The following is an 18,256-nucleotide window of genomic DNA, read 5'->3' as shown; positions in this document are numbered from 1 at the left end:
GTGTATTTCTCTTCTTCCCCTCCTTGCCTTTCCCCAGTCTTTCTCCTGTAGCCCATCTGAAAACCCTCTCACTAGTTTCTGCAACCACACCCTTCACTAAATTATACCTCTGACCCCAAAGAAAGAGTGCTGGTGACCCCTGCTGCCCAGGTTACCCTAACTCCATGGATAGTGGGAGATGCAAGGAGCTGTCAGGAGTTGAAAGAAGATGGTAAATAGAGTTTATTCTCTGCACCCAACATGGCCTGAGGCTGACTGCCTCAAGAATTACACAAGGCAAGCCTACCTCACCGTAGCAGGGATTAATTTTCATGTATACATCACACAATTCAGTCCAACAAATACCAGCTGACTGCCCAGGGACCAATCTCAGTCAGCTGCCAGATTTTGTTTCATCTTTGTGTTTTCATTGTTTTCTGTTTTTAATTGAGTACTTTAGACATTTGAGAGATTGCACACAATGAAAATTTATGTTTCTGGCATCTCCTGAAAGTGAAACAGAACAATTACAAACAACAACAACAACAACAACAACAACAACAACAACGTGAGGATTGGGGCCTTCATTCCAACAAGGATACATGCAGCTGGGCCTTAGGTAGGTCGCAGTCCAGTTTATACTCCGAATACCCTCTCCAGGTGGCCACACCCCCAGCTGGCCTGCTTCACTCTAATAAAATGCACAGTTGTTCCCTGGAAGCGTTTGCACTTGTGACTGGGGCTACACCCTGGAAACACTGCCCCTTTGACTTGCTTTGATCCCATTTGCTTTTTAATTTACTTGTTTTATCTTTACCCCACAAATACTTACTTCAGGTGGGCTCTCTGCCAGGCATTCTTCTAGGCACAGATATTGATGATGTAATAATGAATGAAAGAAGCAAACCAAAATTCTTATCCTCATGGAGCTTTCATTTTAGTGTGGGGGATAGACAGTAGCCAAAATGAATAAGCAATTATAATGTGTATTCATAGTGACTAGTGTTAAATAGAAAAATATAAAGCAAGGAATTGGGGTAGAAAATTTCAGGAGGGAGGCTGAAACTAGATAGATAAGGTGTCCAGGGAAGGCCTTACTGAGAACTTGGCTTTTGAGTCTCACCTGAAGGCAGTGGGAGAACTCACCCTGTAGCTGTCTGGGGAAGGAGCATTCCAGATGGAGGGACAGCAGGTGCTGAGGCCCCAAGACAGGTTTAGGCTGGCATGTTTGAGGAGCAAGGAGGATGCTATCATGTCTGGAGCTGAGTGAGCAAGGCAGAGAAAAGCAGGAGCTGGTTTCAGAGAGGTAATGGGGATGAGAGAGAGAGGCAGACAGCTTATAGCCCTGTAGGTTTCAAAATGCAATTTGGCTTTTACATGGAATGTGATGGAGACCCATCCATGTATTGATAGTGGAGGGGAGACAAGATTTGTCTTAGTTTTACAGGATCACTCTGACAACTTGGAGAATAGTTTTTATTAGTATATGATGAATAAAGGGAGAATAATTAGTAGGATATTCCAATTATTTTGGTAACCGATAATGGTGGGTTTCAGTATCCTGGTGGTAGTAGACATGGTGAAAATTAGTTGGATCTGGCTGTTTTCAGGTATACCCTGCATGTTTTCCTATTTGATAATACTGTGTAGAAGATAAATATCAATCAAGGACAGCACGACATTTTCCAGTCTTCTTTTGAAGATTTTCTTAAGAGAAACAAATTCCCAGTGAAAACCATAGATGACAGAATTGGGCTCTATACTCAATGCCTTGATTGGGTATACAATACTGATGAAGTGATCTCTAAGAATGAGAAACCGACCCTGAGTCTCATTGATAAATTATTGTTATTAGCTTTGCCCCTCTGGATAACTCCCCTAGCTATTATGTAGGACTTTGTTGCCTGATACTGAGAATTGAGTCAGCCAAAAACATTGGAAGTTTATTGTTTTGAGACACAAGCAGCCATTATGCCACACAGAATCGAAAGTAAATGCTAAGCCTTGCTAATGGTACAGTGCAGCTCTGTCTCTACTTTCTCAGGCACAGCTGCCATAAGGAGAAAAATCATTAGAAACGGGGCAAGTGATCTCTGTCCTTAATGGAGATCAAGTTCCATATGCATCCATCTTAGTAGGTTAGAAAATTTTCATGAAGGAAAGAATCAAGCTTTTATGGCTCTGTTAGATATGGATGCCCAAGTAAACTCTTCTACTGGACTCCTGGAAGGAGAAAGCATCCCAAATTAGATAACAGGGTTTGGCCAGGTTTACAGCAGGAGAAAGAAAGAAGCCAGTATGACCTTGTGAACAAAACTTTTTAGGCTAATTCAGCATACTGATGCTGCTACCTTCACATCTGAATATCACTGGGAACTGATGCTTGTATTTCCCTGTTTCATAAGTGCCAGATGAAATTCAGCTATACATAGATATGTACTAGTGGGACACATAAATTTATCTGTCACCAGCTTTCCTGTCTCTCCCACATTCTGTGCTTTCTGATCCAACACAAAGCATAGAATTCTAGGAAGAAAAAAGAAAATCTGTGCCCTGAATAAATATTAGTACCTATAGGAGGCAGTAGTAAGAGATGCAGGATCTTTACAGAACAGCCTTGTATGCCCAGTGCAAAATCTAACAGGAGTTGAAGACTGATAGTGGAATATTTTCAAATAAATTCAGTTGTTTCTCCAATGGCCCCAGCTGTTGCAGACATCTTGACTCTATACGAATCTAAGACACAGACTAATAGAACATGGTGCACTGTTTTAAACATTGACAACACTTTCTTTCCCATACTAGCATCTGAGAATTAAGATCTGTTCACATTCATGTGACAAGGCCTCTAATACATGTTTGTTGTACTCCGCCAGTGTTACCTAAACTCCAGTGCCACTTGCCAAAATTGAATAGGTTAGAATTTGGGGCAAGTTTTTCTTCATTCAGATTTCCAAAAGTTTCACTATACATGATGTCCTGATGGTTGGCAGTAAGAAGTCTCAGTCTCAATAGCCCTACCTAGCTGTGGTATTATCACACATCCTCTAGGAAGAATGACTGAAAGTCTCCAAAAAAAAAAAAAATCAGGATTAATATTGAAAATCACTGCCAAAATTCAAGAGTAATGTTGTTTGCCAGTAATGTCTCTTGCTTGCCAGTAATGTTTCCTGGAAGTATGTAGGAAAATTCACAATAAAACCTCAGGCAAAGAAAAATTGTCTCTTCAGCACCCCCACCACCAAAAAGGAGTTTCAGCAACTAACTAGATTCTTTGGATATTGGAAATGCTTTGTGATTGCTTGGACATTCTGCTTGGTCCTTTATATTAGCTAACCCACAAATCAGCATCTTTTGAGTAAAGCCTGAAATGAAGTTCTGCCATGAAAACAGTCCAGTAAGTTGTGTCATGTTCTCTACCTTTGGAGCCCTACAATTGTAATGATAACTTTGAGCTATATAAGTATCTGTAACTGATGATTTTACAATTGCTATTTCTGGAAATGGGAAGCAATCTTCACCTGGGGTGTCTTGGGGTTTTGGACTCCTCTACTTCCTGACAAGACTGCCAGATACACCACTTTTGAAAAGCAGCTATTATCTGTGACATGTTTTGTCTTTGTGTCTCCACCTGAATCTCACCTTGAATTGTGATCCCCGTAATCCTCATGTGTCAAGGGTGGGACCAGGTGGAGGTAACTGAATCCTGGGGGTGGTTTCTCCCATGCTGTTATTGTGATAATGAGTGAGTCTCATGACATCTGATGGTTTTATAAGCATCTGGCATTTTCCCTGCTTGTGCTTCTTCTTCCTGCCATCCTGTGAAGAAGGTACCTTTCTTCCCCTTCCCCTTCCACCATTATTGTTTCCTGAGGCCTTCCCAGTCATGCAGAACTGAGTCAATTAAACCTCTTTTCTTTATAAATTACCCAGACTTGGGTATTTCTTCATAGCAGTGTGAGAATTGACTAATACATTTTGCTACTGGGCTCATTTCAGAACTGAACACCTGAACCATGGAGGTCAGCCTTGCACCTCTCCAGCCTGACATTCCTGTTTGGGGTTGATCAATTTCAACTTAATACCTCCAATGGTGAGAAGAGCTCAGCAAGCCTTGCTTGTGAAAGGTAAATTGCATCTTAAAACTTACTTGGCCTCACCCCAGCAGCATATAGGCTTTACCTGAAAAAGTGGCTATTACCCATTTTCAGCTGGCTAAATGAGGCCCTTGACTCACAGAGGTTCAACTAAATGTGTGGGCCTGGTTCACTGACAGTTCAGATAAGCTGAAACCTGCTGATGTCCCCTGGATTGCTGCATATGTTCAATCTTACCGCTAGCTATGCAAAATTGAAAAGATAATGGATCCTCTCCTCAGTGGCCAGAATGCAAAGCCATTTTCATAGATCTGGGTTATCCTCCACTAGATGAAGTTTGTTATACTTTTACTGACTCATAGGATATTGACAATGACCTACTTGTTTGGGTTGCCACTTGGAAAACTACAAAATTGCAGACTAAAGACACCTCTCTTTGGGCCTGCAACTAAAGAAACAAATTGTTGCTGCTGCTGCCCCTGCTTAATGTATCTGATTTACTCATGTAGATGATGACCACATAAGAGACCATGATCTGATGACACTGAAATCAAGCTCCAGAATGAGCATGAACCACTTAAGTTGCTTCGATTTCTAACTGAATCCATAATTCTACTGGATTTGGCAACACATCCACCTTCATAAACAGGATCAAAGTACAGGATTGTTTCTGTTGTGGAGGCTACCATTGCATGCCAGACTTCTGGCCTTCCAAATCTTATCTGCCAGTGAGAGTGGCCACATTGCATAAAGTTTTGCTCCTGACACCACTGTACTTGGCACCTGGATGACAATGAATTTTTTTATCTCCTCTATGGGTTATTGGCAGTGCCTTACCACTGTTGACCATTTTTCAGATTAATAATGCTGCTGTTCCAATCCAATTATCCAGCACTGACACAACATTATGGTCCCTGAAGAAACCATGTGTCATGTTTTTATTTTCCTGGACCATTTGCAGTTGGAAATGGTGCATCTTGCATCACGAAAGCCATTCAACAATGGCTTAACAGTGAAGGTATTCATGGACTGTCCATGCTCCCTACCATACAGAAGCACCAGATATTTTAAAAATAGCTTTATTAAGATGTAACTCACATAGAATATGATTCACTAATTTAAAGTATACAATTAACCGTCATCACAGTAAATTTAGAACATTTTCATTACTTCATAAAAGAATCCCTAAATTTAGCTATCATTTCCCCAATGCTCCCATCCTTCCTGCCCTAAGCAACCACTAATTTACTTTTTGTTCCTATATATCTGCCTATTGTGAACATTTTATGTAAATGGAATTGTATAATATTTGGTCCTTTGTGACTGGCTTCTTTCAATTAGCATGTTTTCAAAATTTATCCATGCTTGTAGCATGCTCATCATTCATTTTTATGGCTGAGCATATGGATATATACAATTTTGTTCATTCATTTATGCCTCCATAGATATTTGGGCTGTATTCACCTTTGGACAGTTATGACTAATGCTGCTATAAATATTTGTATAAATGTTTTTATTTAGTTTTTTTTTTTTTCATTTCTTTTAGATTTATACCAAGGGAGAAATTGCTGGACCATATGGTAATTCTATGTCTGTTTGAGGAATTCCAGAGTGCTTATCAAAGTGACTGTGAAAATTTATGTTCCACATGCAGTATATGAAGAGTTCAATTTCTCTAAATGTTCAGCAATTGTTATTAGACTTTTACGTTCTTACCATTTTAGTGTGTCTGATGTGTTACCTTATTGTGTTTTACTTTGAATTTCCCTGATGACTAATGACGCTAAGCAAAATGTTCTGAACTTATTGGCTATTTGTATATCTTCCTTGGAGAAATATCTGTTCAGTTGATTTACTTATTTTTGGTGAATTATAAGAATTCTTTATGTATATTTTATAGAAGTCCCACATCAGATACATGAGAGGCAAATACTTTCTCCCTATCTATGGGTTTGCCTTTCAGTTTCTTGAGAGTGTGCTTTCAAGCATAAGTGGTTCTAATTTTGATGAGGCTGAATTAATCTTTTTTTTTATATTTGTGGCTCATGCTTTAGTGTTTTTTTTTTAACTTTCATTTTAGGTTCAGAGGTATATGTGTAAGTTTGTAATACAGGTAAACTATATGTCATAGGGGTTTGGTGTGCAAATTATTTCATCACCGAGGTAATAAGCATAGTACTAAATAGGTACTTTGTTAATCCTCTCCCTCTGCTCACCCTCCACTCTCAAGTATGCCACAGTGTCTATGGTTCCCTTCTTTGTGTCCATCTCTACTCAGTGTTTAGCTCCCACTTATAAGGGAGAACATGCAGTATTTGGTTTTCTGTTCCTACGTTAGCTTGCTTAGGATAATGGCCCCCAGCTCAATCCACATTGCTACAAAGGACATGACCTCATTCCTTTTTATGGCTAGGTAGTATTGCATGGTTTATATGTCCCCAATATTCAAATTTTCTAGGTGACCCAAAGTGTGACGTTTAATTTCTTTAATAATTTTTTTATTTTCATAGGTTTTGGGGGAACAGGTGGTAGTTCATTACATGAGTAAGTTCTTTAGTGGTGATTTGTGAGATTTTGGTGCACCCATCACCCAAGCAGTAAACACTTAACCCAATTTGTAGTATTTTATCATTTATGCCCCACTCCAACCCTTTCCCCCAAGTCCCCAGACTCCATTGTATCATTCTTATGCCTTTGCATCCCCATAGCTTAGCTCCCACTTATGAATGAAAACATACAATGTTTGGTTTTCCATTCCTAAGTTACTTCACTTAGAATGATGGTCTCCAATTCCATCCAGGTTGCTGCAAATTCCATTAATTCATTTCTTTTTATGGCAGAGTAATATTCTGTTGTATATATACACCACAGTTTATTTATACATTCATTGATGGGCATTTGGGCTGGTTTCATATTTTTTGCAATTGCGAATTGTGCTGCTATAAACATGCGTGTGCAAATAACTTCTTTGTAAAATGACTTTTTTTTCTTCTGGGTAGATACCCAGTAGTGGGATTGCTGGATGGAATGTTAGTCCTACTTCAATTTTTTAAAGAATCTCCACACTATTTTCCATAGTGATTGTACTCGTTTACATTCCCACTAGCAGTGTAGAAGTGTTCCCTTTTTACTGCATCCATGCCAACATCTATTATTTTTTAATTTTTTTATAATGACCATTCTCATGGGAGTAAAGTGGCATTGCATTGTGGCTTTGATTTGCATTTCCCTGATCATTAGTGATGTTGAGCATTTTTGTACGTTTGTTGGCCATTTGTATATCTTCTCTTGAGAATTGTCTATTCATGTCCTTAGCCCACTTTTTGATGGGATTATTTGTTTTTTCTTGATAATTTTTTTGAGTTGCTTGTATATTCTGGATATTTGTCCTTTTTGAATAGATAGATTGTGAAGATTTCCTCCCACTCTGTCCGTTGCCTGTTTATTCTGATGACTGTTCCTTTTGCTGTGCAGAACTCTTTAGTTTAATTAAGTTCCGCTTACTTATCTTTGTTTTAGTTTCGTTTGCTTTTGGGTTCTTTGTCATGAAGTCTTTGCCTAAGCCAATGCCTAAAAGAGTTTTTCTGATGTTATCTTTTAGAATTTTCACAGCTTCAGGTCTTGGATTTAAGTCCTTGATCCATCTTGAGGTGATTTTTGTATAAGGTGAGAGAGGAGGATCTAGTTTCATTCTCCTACATGTGGCTTGCCAATTATGCCAGCACCGTTTGTTGAATAGGGTGTCCTTTGCCCACTTTATGTTTCTGTTTGCTTCGATTAAAATCAGTTGACTGTAGGCATTTGGGTTTATTTCTGGGTTCTCTATTATTTACATTGGTCTATGTGCCTGTTTTTATACGAGTGTCCTGCTGTTTTGGTGACTATGGACTTCCAGTATAGTTTGAAGTTGGGGAATGTGATGCTTCCAGATTTATTCTTTTTGCTTAGTCTTCCTTTGGCTATGCAGGCTCTTTTTTGGTTCCATGTGAATTTTAGGATTTTTTTTTCTAGTTCTGTGAAGAATGATGGTGGCTTTTTTATGAGAATTGAAATTATATTTGTAGATTTATTTTGGCAGTATTGTCTTTTTCACAATGTTGATTCTACCCATCCATGAGCATGGGATTTGTTTCCCTTTGTTTGTGTCATCTATGGCTTCTTTCAGCAGTATTTTGTGGTTTTCCTTGTAGAGATCTTTCACCTCCTTGGTTATATATATTTGTAAGTATTTTATTTATTTTGTGGCTATTGTGAAAAGGGTTGAGTTCTTGATTTGATTCTCAGCTTGGTTGCTGTTGGTGTATAGCAGAGCTACTGATTTGTGTACATTAATTTTGTATCCTGAAACTTTGCTGAATTCATTTATCAGTTCCTGGAACATTTTGGAGAAGTCTTTATGGTTTCTAGGTATCCGATCATATCACCAGCAAACAGTTACTGTTTGACTTCCTCTTTACCGATTTGGAGGCCCTTTCTTTCTTTCTCTTGTCTGATTGCTCTGGCTAGGACCTCCAGTACTATGCTGAACAGAAGTGGTGAGAGTGGGCATACTTTTCTCCTTCCAATTCTCAGAGGAAATGCTTTCAACTTTTCCCTGTTCAGTATTATGTTGACTGTAGGTTTGCCATAGATAGCTTTTATTACATTGAGGTATGTCCTTTGTATGCCACTTTTGCTGAGAGTTTTAATCATGAAGGGATGCTGGCTTTTGTCAAATGCTTTTTCTTCATCTATTGAGATAATCATGTGATTTTTGTTTTTAATTCTCTTTATGGGGTGTATCACATTTATTGACTTGCATATGTTTAACCATCCCTGTATCCCTTGTATGAAACTTACTTTATCATGACGGATTATGTTTTTAATATGCTGTTGGATTCCATTAGCTAGTGTTTTGTTAACGATTTTTGCATCTATGTTTATCAGGGATATTTGTAACCTGCACGGACCTTGGGGACTGAACAAATGGGGCAAACGCTAGAATGAAAGACAAAGACCAAAGTATGTTTGGAACAAGGGGTCAGGGGGCACCCCGCCTCTAGTGGAAAAGGACCCTGAGCTTTTTCAGCCCTCTGAATTTATTAGGTAAAAGACATAATGAGAAAGAGGGGTGGTGATTGTTGGGTAATTGTCACTCAGCCATTTGGTTCACAGCAGGCTTGTAAGACTGCATCCTTTGAACAGTAGGTGCTAGATTTCCCAGTAGATAACTTCAAGGATCACCAGGGAGTGATGGCCCTGAGCAAACTTTTTGGTGGCAGGAGCAGTGTGAGTCTGCCCACATCCTGCATTCATGATAAACAGTTTGCTGTTTGATCATATAGCCTCCAGTGGAATCCTGAGTTGGTCATGTCCCACGGGCCTTTGGCTCCCTACATGTTCCCCTTTGTGTTTACAAATTAATAGAAAGAATGTAAATCCAGGCTTGGCAGCACCTGTTTTCCAATTGGTGGTCCATCCAATTTCACAGACTATGAACAGAAGACAGAGACAAAGCAACATTATTCTAAGAACTACATATAAGATGTTAATGTGGTGCCTTAGATAGGTCCAAGGGTTGAGGCTCTCCAGGCCTTGCTGGAATTCAGTCCAGTCTTCTAAAGAAGACCGAAATTCTTGAGTTTGCCTATTTAAATCAAGAATTTTGTCTTGTAATTCACCAATATCAAAGGTGATGATGGATGTGAAAGCTCCCTACAAATGGGCTTTCACGAGGTCCCATGGATACTCACTTAGGTTATATTCTAAGTTTGTTACACAAATATGAGTGTGGTTAAAATGACAATGCAATTGCTGCTGCAACTGCAAGCTTTGTACTTGTTCTCCTAACCATAGAACCATGGATTTCAACATTGCCACTTCAGTTTGTAACTCAATGTAGCCATGCTTGCTTGGCTGTGCACATCCAGTTCTCCATGTACTGAGCTGTTTGAATAGAACTATGCAAAGCTACAGAGGACATCACAACAGAAGTTATTAGTGTGACCTAGGAAACAATAGCAAAAATTATCATACCTAAGGATCTATAGACATGATGAGTTAGAAGTTTCACAAAATGCAAGGCAGTTGTGGCAACCCAAGGCTCGGACAGATTAACAAGAATCCATAGCCCAGGGATGCAACCTAAAATCAAAGTCGAGCTATTATGTGTTTGCAATGTGCTATGATTAATGCAGTGATACAAATGGCAAGATTTACAGGTCAATTGGATACTGTTTACCTGGAGCTGGTCCTTCTTAGCTGCCAAAAAGACATAAGGATTAAAAACACAAACTGTAAATTGCGTAGTGATATTCTTTACAAATGTAACATTAAGACAGTATTGTTTACTATTGCTATTATTGGATAGTATCCCAATCCAGATACTGTCATTCATAAATGGGAGTGCTGCCTTCCATATCGTCTCTTGAATTGGTCCTTTCCTCCCTACATAATGCCACTGAGGAAGAAGCAGGCTAAAGCCTGCTCCATGACAAGCAATCTGGGCAGCAGACGGGGATTGGATCCCAGTGTTGTATAAAGAAGAAGTATTAAAAGTTCGCCACCAATGCCAGTGAAGTTTGTGCCATGATTTCTGATTTTCATCTTTTCCATCTAATTGACCTTTAGGTCCCCAATCCACAATGTCTCCAGTTAACATAGATTGTTTTCTAGCCAGTGGGCCAAGACACTGGTTTCATGGAGGGGGGTAGGAAATATTGAAGGGAATCCATTCCATATAGTCAGCACAATTAGGGTGACTGAGCCAGGAAAGGTTGGTTAGCACATCAGTTACATTAATAGAACCAAGACTTAATAAGTACATTATTTTTCCATAGTGACTCAACCATGTTTGAGCTTGAATTGTAAGACAGCTATGGTTGAGCGATGTCTTTGTGGTGATACACAAAGGAAATCCTTCCAGTGGAGCGTTCAAATTAATGACAGTATTCTGAGAGTCTAATTGTTCTATGTCAGGGGGAGTTATGGGTCCTGGAGCCCACTCTCCCTGATCGTGATAAATCCCAGGAGGAGTATCACTCCAAAGTATAGGTCGTACTGCTGGGGGATTTGGAACATATGCCCAATATGTTTTTGCCTTTGCACAGGGAAAACATACTGCAGAGGACATTATGGCTAACATGGTCATGAACATGGAATCAGGGGTTTTTGTCTCGCCTTGACGCTCCAGTAGTTTCTCGGCTTCCTGCATGGTGTTCTTGAGTTGTCCCCAGGTTATGGGGGTTGATGTCCTCGTGACTCTGGTCATCCTTCTCTCCGTCTTTGCACTCAAGCTCAACTGGCTCATGGCTCATACCAGAGGGACCGGGCCCATGGTTGGCCACCCTGGGTTCCTCCAGTATCCCATTCCATGGCTGCATGCACCGTGAGGGCACCCACACGGTTTGTCCATCTCCTGTGAAAACACAAGTATACCCTTGTCCCCATGTCAGTAAATCCACCAGACCTTTCTATTGTCCTTCTTCTGCGGATTTCCATAGCACTTTCAGATAAATTTTTGTCTTTGTCTCTAACACTTGTCATTGTCTTTCCACTGGAGTCTTACCATCTGTACCAGGAGCCAAAAATTTTAAAGTAAATAAGGCTAATTGTAGTTTTGATTGAGGTGGTAGTTGTCCTCTTATACCCCCTTTTTTCTTTTCAACATGCATTGTAATGTTTGATGTGCCCACTCTATAATCCCTTGTCCTCTAGGATTATAAGGAATTCCTTTTTTATGGGTTATTGTCCAAAGCTGTAAGGAATTTTGAAAAGCATGACTAGTATAAGTGAGTCCATTGTCAGTTTTTAATTGTTTAGATATCCCCATATGAGCAAATGATGACAGACAATGTTGCCATACATGACCAGCTGTCTCACCTGTTTGGCATGTAGCATGCAGCATATGAGAATAAGTGTCTATGATCACATTAACATAAACAAATTAAGCAGTTCTGGGTCTAGTGGACTTTTAATTGTAGCGGTTTCTATGTGACTGGTTACATTTACAACATAAGCTGAATCACAGACAATGTTGATAGAATCTGAAGCTGTGAGCTGTAAAACCTGAATGACTTCAATTAGCTCTGAGCATTGAGCTGAAACCCCAGAGGTCATTATTGCTTCTGGACTTTTTTGGAATAACAAATACCAGTGAATTCCAGGGGCTAACTGACTTTTCTATATGAATCCAAAGGTTCTTTTACCAACAGATGAAGCTGATGTAGCTTCTCCTGTGTTAGGGGCCATTGATCCACCCACACAGGTTTGTCACTAAGCCATTCTAATGGTAAGGCAGAGGAGAAATATAAATGACCCCCATCAGAAATCCTGACGTCCTAACCCTTTTCTATCTGTTTTTCTAGTTACTGATATTGGGTTAGGGTTTCCTTGTAGGAATTTCCCTAAACCTTTCCCATTCTGATATGCCATGTTCTTCAACATTTTAAATCCTGGGTTATCAAAGTTTTCATTTGTAAGTCTCATATCCTATGCTGTAAGTAATTCTTGATCCCATAAATTGATAGCTATATTTGCAACACAAAACTGAAAAGTACATGATTGTCCATTCAGACCAAGACAAGATAAAATCTTAGCACTCTGTTGAACACTCTTAGATGCTCCTACTCCCACCAGGGACATAGAAGTTAATTGCTAGGGCCAGGATGGGGGCCAATTATCTTTATATGTTACTGACACATCAGCTCCCATATCCATAAGCCCATAAAATTCCTTTCCTTTAATTTGTACTACACAGGTTGGGTCTATTAGAGGCTACAAGATGGGATAGATAAATTTCTTTGTAGTTGTGCACCCAAACCATTTATTTTCTCGTTTCTTCTTTTGCAGAGAAGGGTGTAATTTGCAGGGAATAAGCAATAATTGAGCAATATATTCTCTTGGTTCAAAAATCCAAAGATCTTGTGACATTAAAACTACTTGAATTTCTCCTTCATAATCAGAGTCAACAACTCCTGGGACTGCAGTAATGCCCTGTAAGTTAAGATGGCTTTTGCCTAAAATTAGTCGCATGTTTCCTGTTGGTAAATGTCCCCAAATACCAGTGGGAACTTTGATGGGTTTATCTCCCCCAACTAACGTGATTCTTTCTCTGGTGGGTAGATCTAATCCTGCACTTCCTGGTGTTCCTGCGGTGAGGCAATCAATGTGCTTCCAGGAACCCATCCCTGAAGCAGCCTTGTGGTCTGAACTGGGAATGCCCTCATTGTTTGATGGGCGTGGGTCAAGACCCCCATCTAGCTTCCCAACTGGGGGTGCCATTCTTATGAAATTTTGAGCAGCACTGTTTAGCCCAGTGATTTCCTTTGTTACAGCAAGGACAAAGTTCTGGCATTTTTTTCCACTGGGGTTGGGGGGTAACTGCATTATAAGGTGCTTTCTGTCCTGAGATCCTGCAGCATCCTTTTTAAAATGTCCAGTTTTCCCACAACTATTACATTTTCACATTTTAGGGTTTGACCCTTGGTTCCTTTTAGATTTGTCAACTGCTAAATTAGCCATTGCTTACGCTAAAATTGCAGATCGATGAAGCTCAGTTCCTACATCCTGACAACCTCTGAGGAAATTTCCCAAGTTTTTTGTACAACTCACAGGTGTCAGTGCACATTTACAATCTGCACTGGCATTCTCAAAAGCTAGAGTTGATTAAAAACAGTATTTCTTCTTTTAGATGATAATATGAATGCATTTTTATTATTTTTTTACTGATTCTGTATATTAATTAATATGTAAAAATAAAGGAGAAAAAAAACACGGTCTAATTTTATTTTATTATCACCTCTGTGGAAAAAAAAAAAGCTAGAGTTAAGGTTAGCATTTATGCATCCATCATATGAGGAATCTGACGCTTCACTGCCTCTTGTAATCACGCAAGAAATTGTGCATAGGGTTCCTGCGACCCTTGCATGATATGTAAAATGGATTGTACTGGGACTCCTTCTTCAGGAATTGTGGCCCAGGTGTGTTTAGCAGCCTGTGCACACTGCTGATAAGCAGCGTCTGGGAGTGCCATTTGACGTTCCTGGTCTGAATAAGGGCCATTACCCAGTAGCATATCCTCTGTAATGTCTCTGTGTCCTGCAACACGGTTCTGTCTAGCCTGATCTGCACACATTTCTTGTTAATTTAAATTTCCTGTCAGATATGCACTAGCAGACAAGCAAGTTCGTGTCAAGTGTTTTACATCAAAGGGTAAAAGACGCATAGCACCAAATGCAGATTCTAGCAATCCTAAAGTGAATGGGCTCTGTACGCCATTATTTACCACACTTGCTTTTAATTCCTTCAACAACTTAAACTCTAGTGGAGTGTGTTCATGAATAAGCTGCTGTGGATTATTTTGATCAGGCCTTACAGAAATAGGAAAAGTGCAAGGTCCTAAGAGCTCTTCAGCTATCGCAGCAGAGGGTAAAATTCTTTGTATTTTTTATTTCTATTTCTTCTACTGAAGAAGGTGGTACAGATGTTTCTGCAATTGGAGGAGGTGTTATAGGCCAATTTTTATCCTCCCTCTCCTGTTTTTTATTTTCAATTGGTGCTGTGGGTGGGACAACAGATTATTTCAGGTTTTTAGACTCGGCCTCCTGTCCTGCAGAATAAAGAGATAATGATAGAAGTACAGTACAAATTAAACTCCAAGTGGAAAAAACAGAAGAATCAACTTTAAGACCTTTTTGATGAGCCTGTTTTAATCCATCTCCTGCTCTGTCCCAATTTTCCACATCAAAAGTGCCTGCCTGTGGAAAACATTTTGTGGCTTCTGCAGGTGGTTATTTAGTGTCTGTGAATTAACCTGACCTCCAGACTGTCTCAATAGAACTTTAAGCAACCGCACATGTTTTTCTTCAACAGACAAATTCTGCCCCACGTTACCCTGATTCAGAAAACTTCCTCTTCCCAGTACCCAGTACCTCTTTAGGGCACTGATCAGTACCTCTTTAGGGCACTAACCTTATATCCACTGCAGGCAGACTTGTCCCAGGGTCCCCGTTCACCTTGTGAATTTCAGTTCCTCTGCTCCAGCAGACCTTCTTTGTTCACGTCCTTGAAGTCCCTGTATTTGAACGCCACTTATAACCTGCATGGACCTTGGGGGACTGAACAAACGGGGCAAACACGGGAATAAAAGGCAAAGACAAAAGAATATGTTTGGAAGAAGGGGTCAGGGGGCACCTTGCATCTCGTGGACAAGGGTCCTACGCTTTTTCAGTCCTCCAAATTTTTTAGGTAAAAGACATAATGAGGGGGGGTGGTGATTGTTGGATAATTGTCAATTGCCGTTTGGTTCACAGCAGGCTTCTGAGACTGCATCCCTCGAAAAATAGGCACTAAATTTTCCAGTAGAGAACTTCAAGGAGCCCGGTGCCAGGGAGTGAAGGCCCTCAGCAAACCTTTTGGCATCAGGCACAGTGTGAGTTTGCCCACATCCTGCATTCATGATAAACAGTTTGCTGTTTGATCACATAGCCTCCAGTGGAATGCCAAGTTGGTCACATCCCACAGGCCTTCAGCTCCCTACAGATACTGGTCTGTAGTTTCATTTTTTGGTTATGTCTTCTCCTTGGTGATACTCTCTTCATAGAATGATTTAGGGAGTATTCTCTTTTTGTCTATCTTGTGGAATAAAGTTAATAGGCTTGGTACCCACTTTTTTTTTTAATGCCTGATAGAATTAAACAGTGAATCTGTCTCGTCCTAAACTTTTTTATTGTTGGTAATTTTATATTATTATTTCAATATTGCTGCTTGTTATTGGTCTGTTCAGGGTTTCTAATTCTTTCTGTTTTATGCTAGGAAGGTTGAGGGTTATATCTTTCCAGGAATTTATACATCTCCTCTAGGTTTTCTAGTTTATGTGCGTGTTTGTAGTAGCCTTGAATAATCTTTTGTATTTCTGTGGTGTCGATTGTAAAATCTCCCATTTCATTTCTAATTGAGCTTATTTGGATATTCTCTCTCTTTTCTCGGTTAATTTTGCTAAAGGTTTATCAATTTTATTTGTCTTTTAAAATAACCAGCCTTTTGTTTTATTTGTGTTTTATATTTTTATATTAGATTTTATTTTATTTTGGTATAACCTTTGCTATTTCTTTTCTTCTGCTGGGTTTGGGGTTTGGTTTGCTTTTGTTTCTCTAGTTTCTTGAAGTGTGACCTTAGATTATCTATTTGTGCCCTTTCAGACTTATTGAAGTAGGCATTTAAGGTTATCAGCTATCCACTTACCACTGACATTGCTGTATCCCAGAGGTTTAGAAAGGTCGTGTCACTATTATTCTTCAGTTCATAGAATATTTTAATTTCCATTTAGACTTAATTGATTACTCAGTGACCATTCAGGAACAGATTATTTAATTTGTATGTATTTTATGGTTTTGAAGGTTCCTTTTGGAGTTGATTTCCACTTTTATTCCACTGTGATCTGAGGGAGTAGTTTATGTAATTTCACTTTTCTTAAATTTGTTGAGACTTGTTTTGTGGCCTATCATATGGTCTATCTTGGAGAAAGTTTTATGCACTGATGAATAAAATGTATATTCTGTGATTGTTTGTTAGAATGACTGTACTTATCTGCTAAATCTATTTTTTCTAGGGTATAGTTTAAGTCCATTGTTTCTTTTTTGACTTTCTGTCTTGATGAACTGTCTATTGCTGTCAGTGAAGTATTGAAGTTCCCCCACTATTATCACGTTGCTGTTTTTCTCATTTATTACATCTAGAAGTAATTGTTTTCTGAATTTAGGAACTCTAGGGTTAGATGCGTATATATTTAGAATTGTAACATTTTCGTGTTGGATAAAATCTTTTATTATTATATAATGTCCCTCTTTGTCTTTCAAACTGCTGTTGCTTTATAAAGATTGTTTTGTCTGACATAAGAATAGCCACTCCTACTCAATTTTGATGTCCATTTGCATGAAATGTCTTTTTCCACGCTTTACCCTTAAGTTTATGTGAGTCCTTATGTGTTAGGTGAGTCTCTTAGAGGCAGCAGATACTTGGTTGGTAAATTCTTACCTACTCCGCAATTCTGTATCTTTTATGTGGGGCATTTAGGTCACTTATATTCAATGTTACTATTGAGATGTGAGATACTATTCCATTCATCATGTTATTTGTTGCCTAAGTATCCTGTTATTTTTATTAATTGTTTTTATTTTATAGGTACTGTGAGATTTATGCTTTACAGAGGTTCTATTTGATGTGTTTCCAGGATTTGTATCAAGATTTTGAGCTCCTTTAGCAGTTATTCTAGTGCTCGTTTGATAGCATCAAATTCTCTCAGCATTTGTTTGCCTGGCAAAGACTGTATCTTTCCTTCCTTTATGAAGCTTAGTTTTGCTGGAAACAAAATTTTTGACTAACAATTGTTTTCTTTAAGATGGTGGAATAGGAACAGATCCAGTCTCCAGCTCCCAGCACGAGTGACACAGAAGATGGGTGATTTCTGCATTTTCAACTGAGGAACGCAGCTCATTGCCAGCAAGAGATCAAAGCTGGATGGAGAATGACATTGGCGAGGTGAGAGAAGAAGGCTTCAGTCCATCAAACTTCTCAGAGCTAAAGGAGAAATTACATACCCAGTGCAAAGAAACTAAAAATCTTGAAAAAAGAATGGAAGAATGGATAACTAGAATAATCAATGCAGAGAAGGCCATAAATGAACTGACAGAGATAAAAAACCATGACAAGAGAAATACGTGACAAATGCACAAGCTTCAGTAACTGACTCGATCAACTGGAAGAAAGAGTATCAGTGACTGAGGATCAAATGAATGAAATGAAGCAAGAAGAGAAGTCTAAAGAAAAAAGAGGAAAAAGAAATGAACAAAGCCTTCAAGAAGTATAGGATTATGTGAAAAGACAAAATCTACATCTGATTGGGGTGCCTGAAAGTGAGGGGGAAAATGGAACCAAGTTGAAAAACACTCTTCAGGATATCATCCAGGAGAACTTCCCCAACCTAGTAAGCCAGGCCAACATTCAAATTAAGGAAATACAGAGAACGCCACAAAGATACTCCTCCAGAATAGCAACTCCAAGACACATAATTGTCAGATTCACCAAAGTTGAAATGAAGGAAAAACTGTTAAGAGCAGCCAGAGATAAAGGTTGGCTTACCGACAAAGGGAAGCTCATCAGAATAACAGCAGATCTCTCGGCAGAAACTCTCCAAGCCAGAA

At 39.2% G+C, this 18,256-nt stretch overlaps 1 long non-coding RNA gene across 1 annotated transcript; it reads left to right on the top strand.

The window, feature by feature from the left end:
- Positions 1–3,974: 3,974 nt before the first annotated feature.
- LOC141409477 (uncharacterized) lies at positions 3,975–17,688 on the top strand. The gene is made up of 3 exons (XR_012430408.1): positions 3,975–4,106; positions 5,623–5,656; positions 17,455–17,688. It is a non-coding gene; the product is annotated as an uncharacterized lncRNA (long non-coding RNA).
- Positions 17,689–18,256: the final 568 nt, after the last annotated feature.

This window comes from Macaca fascicularis, chromosome X (assembly GCF_037993035.2).
Source record: "Macaca fascicularis isolate 582-1 chromosome X, T2T-MFA8v1.1".
Lineage (NCBI taxonomy): Eukaryota > Metazoa > Chordata > Mammalia > Primates > Cercopithecidae > Macaca > Macaca fascicularis.
Note: the sequence above shows the minus strand (reverse complement) of the source record. Positions and strands in the feature narration are given on the sequence as shown.